Below are 7,501 nucleotides of genomic sequence, written 5' to 3' on the forward strand. Positions count from 1 at the left end.
TGCGCACGCTCCGCTGCAGAGTGAAAATCTCATTCAGTTATCCACCATTTTAACAGCAGCCCCATTGAGAAACGATTGTCCTTCACACTACACTTTTAATTTCATCTCACATTCTGGTATAGAGTACACAACCTTATTTCCATGCCAGACCATTCTAAGACCCCTTTCTTTTTTAAACAGTTGTAAGTAGGCTGTTTAGATTTTTATGTTGGTAACGCCACGTAGCGCTCTATATGAAAATCACTGACTGTGCTGTGTGAAGTCTGTGGCTGGTTTGCATTGTTGGAATATTTGTTAATGTGGTGTGGGGAAGTTGGATGTGAACAGCGCGTAGCGTTGCGCAGTTGGAGGTGAGCCGCCAGCAGTGGTGGATGTGGGGAAGAGAGATAGTAGAATTCTGAGAGCGGACGATCTGGACGCGTGTCCATCAGAAAAAGTAAATTTATAATAATGTATATCATAAACTGAGATATGACGACTTTTGAACATTATTGTGGTAAATACATTGTTCTCTATCAAAATCTTTAATTTGCTAACTATGCCTATCAGTAGTTAGTGCCTTCAGTAGTTAGAATCTTTTATTCAGCTGGCAATATTGGCGCATGCTGTATTGCATTAGTTTGAGTAACGAAGATTTTTGTAAGGTAAGTGATTCATGAAAGGTATAGGTTATTTTTAGTCAGGGCCATTCTTTTGTAGGGATTATTGAATCAGATTGCGTTGCGCTAAAAAAATATTGTGTGTCAGTTTAATGTTGATCAGAATAAGTAAAGAGAAAAATTTGAGTACTTTCAGTTCTGCACAACTGTTTGAAAATCAAATAAATTAAGAGGTTTATCAGCACAGTAATTCATAATTTTTTTTCTAAGGGGACGTTTCACAGTCACTATGAGCGACAGAGCTGTCGTACGTGCTGTTGAACACACGTGGAGAACACAACTACTACTCGAAGGTCTGTGTTAATTTATAGAAAAGCTCAAATACTTCGTCACACTGTAATAGCAAATACTTGAATTTTGACCTGCGATAAAGAAAACGTCACAGATCTTATTAACGTTGCAGTATAGAAATTTATCCCCATAAAGTAAAAGCAGTATGACACATTAAAACAACCAAAAGTGGATGATTTGCATCAGGGGTATATCCAATAATGAATTTTCTGGTAGTAATTTGTTGACACATTTCTGCTACAGTGTTCCTAGCATGGCTGCTTGCTAGACCAGAACGGCTCGTTTTGAAACTTAATCATTTAACCATAATCATCAAAATAAATAAATGCGTCTGTGTGACAGAAGACACATGCTGGGGCGTTGTGCTGAAAATGTTCGGCTGCCATGTTCATTGCTTCTGCTCTGGCGCCACATTATATGTATATAGTAAAGAGCTGCCAGTTAAGAGTATTAGTGCTCAATCAACGGCATTCGGAATAACTCTGTAATGTGTCTACACAAGTCAAACAGCAATGAAAAATTTTCCGAAAGTAAAAATCTTGGTAACTTTAAAATGCTAGTACACTTATTTCATTAATCAGTGATCTAGTTCATTTCTTAATTATTGTGGCCTATTTTGATATTTACATCTTACCCTGAGCACGTGGTTTAAGATACGATAGACGTTTATGATTTTGAACCTAGTTCCACTTATGACTAATTTTCTATCGATTAGTTCCCTTACTTTCACTGAGCTGTGATAACAGTTTAATTTCTGATCTCTCAACATTTCTTCGTTCATTTATTTGTACAGTATCATGGCTAGGAGAACAAAAACCTTTTTAACAACACTGTTTTATTGGTGAACAGACTACATACGTCGTCTTCAAAACCTAGAAAAATCTTAAATCAACATATAGTGTCCTATTGGTTAGATGGAGATGCATAATTATGTGATAGGTAAACAAAGCATTTTCTAGCAGTTCTGATAAAGTAATAAAGTTAATTGTACCATTGGTGATGGTTATGATAAGCAAATGACATGTAACGACGATAGAGGCAAGAAGCATTAAGATATTTTACACGACGTATTGATACTACATTTGGTACAAAACGCTCATTTTATATTTATCGTTGAGTCTGTTATCTGACAGAATATTTTTACCATGCACTACACTTACACATTCTAATGCAAAGCGTGAAATGTGCACTAAATTCGTTGCCACTTTCGTTCTTGATCATATATGTAAAGCAACTTCAAACAATGACAACTGATTAAACTGCATTTACTATTTTTACCAACAATGCTATGAACAACACATTAGCTAAAGCAACGCTTCTTCTCGAAATTAATAATTACTTATATGCAAAATGGTGCTACTAATGGGGCACAATGTCAAAATATTAAATTACTTCTCAGATTCTGATACGGCAAGCTTGTTAAACCATATAAATGTTGTTTCGTTTAAAGTATTCTATACAAAACTTAATAAAACTGTTCTTTAAGTAATATGAAATTTTTGCAATTGTCATTTAGATTATAATCCCGCACGTAATCTTCAACGTGAATGTTACGAGCGTACCAAACAGGAACTACACGGACCTAGTCGAACGGTAAATATTAACACTGAAAGCTCTCAGAACACAAGTGCTGCGCCCTTAAACTTGTTCCCTGACAGTGCAGAATTCTTAAACACTACGGGAAAAACAGTTTTCGCAAAACTCACTAGCAACTTCGGGAAATACGCGCCAGAAACTAAATAAGTGCTAAAAGGGGCATTGTTTACTTCTAAGACAAATGTAAAATCGTATGTCTCGATAATTATTCAGGGATCTGAGCTACTTTTTACTCCCATTTAAAATCATGTTCGACTAAAAATTGTTATAACAAATCCAAACAACAATTTCGTTTCTGAAGTGTCATCCTGTTCGACGATATGCAGAAACTTGTTTTATACAAAAAAAATATGTTAATTGCGTATCTTCTGAAAAAATTTTTAATGGAACTTGAATAGAGAATTAAGAAACGCTATGAACACCCCCCCCCCCCCCCCCCCCCCCCATGATCCATGGACCTTGCCGTTGGTGCCTCAGCGATACAGATGGCCGTACCGTAGGTGCAACCACAACGGAGGGGTATCTGTTGAGAGGCCAGACAAACATGTGGTTCTTGAAGAGGGGCAGCAGCCTTTCCAGTAATTGCAGGGGCAACAGTCTGGATGATTGACTGATCTGGCCTTGTAACATTAACCAAAACGGCCTTGCTGTGCTGGTACTGCGAACGGCTGAAAGCAAGGGTAAACTACAGCCGTAATTTTTCCCGAGGGCATGCAGCTTTACTGTATGGTTAAATGATGATGTCGTCCTCTTGGGTAAAATATTCCGGAGGTAAAATAGTTCCCCATTCGGATCTCCGGGCGGGGACTACTCAAGATGACGTCGTTATAAGGAGAAAGAAAACTGGCGTTCTACGTATCGGAGCGTGGAATGTCAGATCCCTTAATCGGGCAGATAGTTTAGAAAATTTAAAAAGGGAAATGGATAGGTTAAAGTTATAGTGGGAATTAGTGAAGTTCGGTGGCAGGAGGAATAAGACTTTTGGTCAGGTGACTACAGGGTTATAAATACAAAATCAAATAGGGGTATGTAGGAGTAGGTTTAAAAATGAATTAAAAAAATAGGGGTGCGGATAAGCTACTACAAACAGCATAGTGAACGCATTATTGTGGCCGAGATAGACACAAAGCCCACGCCTACTACAGTAGTACAAGTTTATATGCAACTAGCTCTGCAGATGACGAAGAAATTGAGGAAATGTATGACGAGATAAAAGAAATTATTCAGGTAGTGAAAGGAGACGAAAATTGAATAGTCATGGGTGACTGGAATTCCTCAGTAGGAAAAGGGAGAGAAGGAAACATAGTAAGTGAATATGGATTGGGGGGAAGCCGTCCGGTAGAATTTTGCACAGAGCATAACTTAATCATAGCTAATGCTTGGTTCAAGAATCATAAAAGAAGGTTGTATACGTGGAAGAATCCTGGAGATACTAAAAGGTATCAGACATATTATATTATGGTAAGACAGAGATTTAGGAATCAGGTTTTAAATTGTAAGACATTTTCAGGGGCAGATGTGGACTCTCACCACAATCTATAGGTTATGAACTGTAGATTAAAACTGAAGAAACTACAAAAAGGTGCTAACTTAAGGAGATGGGATCTGGATAAACTGAAAGAACCAGAGGTTGTAGAGTGTTTCAGGGAGAGCATAAGGGTACAATTGACAGGAATGGAGGAAAGAAAAACAGTAGAAGAAGAATGGGTAGCTCTGAGGGTTGAAGTAATGAAGGCAGCAGAAGATAAAGTAGGTAAAAAGACGAGGGCTAGTATAAATCCGTGGGTAACAGAAGAAATATTGAATTTAATTGATGAAAGGAGAAAATATAAAAATGCAGTAAATGAAGCAGGCTAAAAGGAATACAGACGTCTCAAAAATGAGATCGACAGGAAGTGCAAAATGGCTAACCAGGGATGGCTAGAGGACAAATGTAAGGATGTAGAGGCTTATCTCACTAGGGGTAAGATAGAAACTGCCTACAGGAAAATTAAAGAGACCTTTGGAGAAAAGAGAGCCACTTGTATGAATATCAAGAGATCAGATGGAAACCCAGTGCTAAGCAAAGAAGGGAAGGCGGAAAGGTGGAAGGAGTATATAGAAGGTTTACACAAGGGCGATGTACTGGAAATGGAAGAGGACGCAGATGAAGATGAAATGGGAGATACGATACTGCGGGAAGAGTTTGACAGAGCACTGAAAGACCTGAGTCGAAACAAGGCCCCGGGAGTAGACACCATTCCATTAGAACTACTGACCGCCTTGGGAGAGCCAGTCATGACAAAACTCTACCATCTGGTGAGCAAGATGTATGAGACAGGCGAAATACCCTCAGACTTCAAGAAGAATATAATAATTCCAGTCCCAAAGAAAACAGGTGTTGACAGATGTGAAAATCACCGAACTATCAGTTTAATAAGTCACAGCTGCAAAATACTAACGCGAATTCTTTACAGACGAATGGAAAAACTAGTAGAAGCCGACTTCGGGGAAGATCAGTTTTGATTCCGTAGAAGAATACTGTCCCTACGACTTATCTTAGAAGCTCGATTAAGGAAGGGCAAACCTACGTTTCTAGCATTTGTAGACTTAGAGAAAGCTTTTGACAATGTTGACTGGAATACTCTCTTTCAAATTCTGAAGGTAGCAGGCGTAAAATACAGGGAGCGAAAGGCTATTTACAATTTGTACAGAAACCAGATGGCAGTTATAAGAGTCGAAGGACATGAAAGGGAAGCAGTGGTTGGGAAGGAAGTGAGACAGGGTTGTAATCTCTCCCCGATGTTATTCAATCTGTATATTGAGCAAGCAGTGAAGGAAACAAAAGAAAAATTCGGAGTAGGTATTAAAATCCATGGAGAAGAAATAAAAATGTTGAGGTTCGCCGATGACATCGTAATTCTGTCAGAGACAGCAAAGGACTTGGAAGAGCAGTTGAACGGAATGGACCGTGTCTTGAAAGGAGGATATAAGATGAACATCAACAAAATCAAAACGAGGAAAATGGAATGTAGTCAAATGAAGCCGGGTGATGCTGAGGGAATTAGATTAGGAAATGTGACACTTAAAGTAGTAAAGGAGTTTTGCTATTTGGGGAGCAAAATAACTGATGGTCGAAGTAGAGAGGATATAAAATGTAGACTGGCAATGGCAAGGAAAGCGTTTCTGAAGAAGAGAAATTTGTTAACATCGAGTATAGATTTAAGTGTCAGGAAGTCATTTCTGAAAGTATTTGTATGGAGTGTAGCCATGTATGGAAGTGAAACATGGACAATAACTAGTTTGGACAAGAAGAGAATAGAAGCTTTCGAAATGTGGTACTACAGAAGAATGCTGAAGATTAGATGGGTAGATCACATAACTAATGAGGAGGTATTAAATAGAATTGGGGAGAAGAGGAGTTTGTGGCACAACTTGACAAAAAGAAGGGACCGGTTGGCAGGACATGTTTTGAGGCATCAAGGGATCACAAATTTAGCATTGGATGGCAGCGTGGAGGGTAAAAATCGTAGAGGGAGACCAAGAGATGAATACACTAAGCAGATTCAGAAGGTTGTAGGTTGCAGTAAGTACTGGGAGATGAAGAAGCTTGCACTGGATAGAGTAGCATGGAGAGCTGCATCAAACCAGTCTGAGGACTGAAGACCACAACAACAACAACAACAACATGAAAAAAAGCGTTAACCATAGTTTCACCTAACATTGGGTATACACTCTTTCACATTTGCACGAGGACACTAATAATGGAAGCACTGTTTTGACTAATCTGTTCCACATCAGATGTAATTTCCTTTTCTTTGTTTTCCCATAGCCGATCTCGTTTTTCACAGATATCGGTAGTTGTCTATGTTACAAAGAACTAATCGGTACAGAGAAGCATGAATTCTATAGGCTCCTAAAACTATTCCCAGGAACTATTTTAGCAGTAAACCGACAAGCAGTACATATATGGGGTCGACACAGAACAGTGTGTTCCATTTGTTATGGGTAGGAGCTAATTCGATTTTCGAACGCTTTGGAAAGTAAACTGTTTGGCATTAGGCGCATAACAACGATCAACTGTTGTTCTTCAGAGCCATATTGATCACTAGCTACTGCACTCCGGGTGTCCAACAACTCACAAACACAAGACATCAAATTTTCAGGTAACGTCATTTGACGGACAAGAAAGGACCGTCCTCAAATTATTGGCTACGTCCAAACGTAGCATCCACATGAAAAACTTTGTTCTGTTGTTTAGCATTTTCTAAACACTCGTTAACTGTACAGAGAAAGTGTAAATACCATTCATTGTGGTAAATCACGCTACATTATCTGATCAAAAGAATCCGGACACAGTTTGGAATGCGAAATTTACCGCTATATGTCACGTGAGGCGGACCCGTCAGTTTAAAACAAGGCGAGGATTATTGTGCTGTCAGCAGAGAAGCCTTAATAGAAGAACGTTTCGCTCAGGAGACCTCAGTGAATATGTGCTGGTCGTTGGATGTCTCCTGAGTAAGAAATCCACCAGGGACACTCCCAGCAGGCCTGGGACGTGGTTATTGTGACGCAGTAGGTTGTCTGCGATTGAGGCTGGCTGGGCTGACACGCGTTTATTTTTCTATACTTTATTTAATGCTTCCAATTTTAATTTCATTCAAACAAAATGTTCAGATCCTCCATCAAGCTGGAAAACCGTGGAGAGAGGTTGGCGCAGGAAGTAAGAAACAGCCCACATTGACCAACGGGTTCCGGTAGCGACGGCGGCCACCCGTCAACTGCTGAGGATACAGAATGAACGAAGAACGAAGCACTGTTAGGCTGAAGCAGAAATCTGAGTAAGTAACACCACTGGCTGATGAAAATTCACACCAAAATATTCGGCTGAACGTTGTCTTAAAAATCTGGCAGAAAGGCATTCAATAAATATTAAAGTTGATTGAAACGTGCACAATGTATCAATCACAATCACG

This window comes from Schistocerca gregaria, chromosome 1, assembly GCF_023897955.1.
Source record: "Schistocerca gregaria isolate iqSchGreg1 chromosome 1, iqSchGreg1.2, whole genome shotgun sequence".
Taxonomy (NCBI): Eukaryota; Metazoa; Arthropoda; class Insecta; order Orthoptera; family Acrididae; genus Schistocerca; species Schistocerca gregaria.